At 40.3% G+C, this 1,978-nt stretch overlaps 1 non-coding gene across 1 annotated transcript; it reads left to right on the top strand.

Moving 5' to 3' along the window:
- The first annotated feature begins 1,492 nt into the window (after positions 1-1,492).
- Positions 1,493-1,598, top strand: LOC145587206 (small nucleolar RNA R71). The gene has a single exon (XR_014101228.1). It is a non-coding gene; the product is annotated as a small nucleolar RNA R71 (small nucleolar RNA).
- The last annotated feature ends 380 nt before the right edge of the window (positions 1,599-1,978 follow it).

Genomic DNA, 1,978 nt, shown 5'->3' with positions numbered 1-1,978 from the left:
GTAAATGGCACAAGGGATGGAAAAGTTTCCGGGGTCTTTTAGCTTAGGTGGCATCTTGTTCATTATGATTGCACTACAATTCTCGGTCAAGTTCACCGTCTCTACACCATCACAAGTCCTCCTAGCACTCAAAATGTCTTTGAGGAATTTTGCGTAGTTGAGCATTTAGGTGACAACTTCGGTAAATAGTAGAGAAAGGTGAAGTTGCTTGAGCATGTCAATGAATCTTCAAAATTGCTCATCTAACTTGTGTCTCATGAATTTTTGTGGATAAGGAAGCTTGGGTTTCACAATTTCTTTCTCCACTCTCACCTCACTAGGCTTCTCAATCTCAACCTCACTCAAAGATGCACCATCTCTCTCATCTTCTACCAAAACCTCTTTTATGGCCTCCTTGGTCTCACTCTTCTTAGGCAAACTCTCCTCAAGAACCTTACCACTCCTTGTGACAATAGCATTGACCGGTCTCTTGGGATCTAGGCCTTAGAAAGGTAAAGAAGAAGGACTAGCATGGTCTTTCAAAGCATTAGCAAGTTGAGAAATTTGGTTTTCAAGTATCATATTATGAGTCATTATTTCATTAAATTTCTTGTCACTTACGGCCACGTAAGTGTTCAACAACTTTGTTTGATTTTCAATGATTTCTTCCAAATTGGTTCTATGAGAAGAAGAAGAGGATTGAACATAAGAATTATCATTTTGGGTCTTTGGAGCAAAACCGGGTTGGGGACCCCTTTGAGAATTATTTTGAAAATTTCCCCTATTTTGATTGTTCTAATTACCTCTACCTTGATTATGGTTACCATAACCTTGGTTATGATTACCATAATTTTGGTTATGATTTTGGCTACTATAACCTTGGTTGTTATAGTTACCTCGGGAATTTGGGTTCCCATGGTTCCTATTACCACCACCTTGGTTGTAGTTGTCAAAATTACCATGGTTGTTGTAATTCCTATTCCATTGACCTCTTTGATTCTCAAACCTAGAATCATTATTATTTGACACATAGTTCACATGCTCATTCACATTTCCATCTTGATCATCACAAACATCCATACATGCATGAGGGTAATTAGAAACATCATGATCATACGAACCACAATCATCACAAAACAAGCATCCACTAGGCATGTTACTAGAAGAGGGAGGGAGTTGATAATTAGAAGGCATACCTCTTCCCTTAGATTGGGAGGGAAGACTTGAAACTTGGTAGGTAGCACTTTCCAACTTTGCCTTGATAGCGGACATCTCCTTCCCCAAGTTTGTCATTTGTGAGGATAGATTGTTGCTTGCATTTAGATGATCAATCGAGTACACCGAAGAGCTACTCTTGCTAGTTGACTCTCTTTCTCCATCTGCCAATCTCTATAGTACCTCACTACGTCTTCAATTATGTCTACCACTTCCTCTTCCGGCTCCTCCATCTAAGCATGATTTTCCTTGAGGACTAAGGCCTCCATAGAAAATTTAAATAATTTAGTACGTAGGAATTCCGTGGTGAGGACATTCTCCTTGATACTCTTTGTATCTCTCCCATGCTTCATAGAGACTCTCACTAGGCTTTTGCTTGAAACCTTGAATCAAAGCTCTAGCCTCCGTCGTTTTCTTTTGTGGATAGAAACGGGATAGAAACTCCTTAGTCACTTCATCCCATGTCCTTAGAGAACTCGGCTTGACTTCCTTGTCTTGCCATTCCAAGGCACGCCCTATGAGTGAAAAGGGAAAAAGCTTGAGGCGGATGAATTCTTGGGAAATCCCATTCACCTTGATAGTACTGCAATACTTTTCAAACTCCTTGAGATGATTTAGCGGGCTTTCATGCTTGGCCCCGCTAAATTGTCGCCTCTCTATCAAAGTGATCATTGTCGGTCTTATTTCAAAGTCATTTTCCGGTGTTGTAGGTGGAGCAATCCCACTCTCAAATCTATATGCACTTGGAATCCCCAATTCTTTCAACGCCACCCTTAGATTTTCT

Source organism: Chenopodium album, chromosome 16, assembly GCF_948465745.1.
Source record: "Chenopodium album chromosome 16, dcCheAlbu1.1, whole genome shotgun sequence".
Lineage (NCBI taxonomy): Eukaryota > Viridiplantae > Streptophyta > Magnoliopsida > Caryophyllales > Amaranthaceae > Chenopodium > Chenopodium album.
This window is presented reverse-complemented; position numbering and strand designations above follow the sequence as displayed.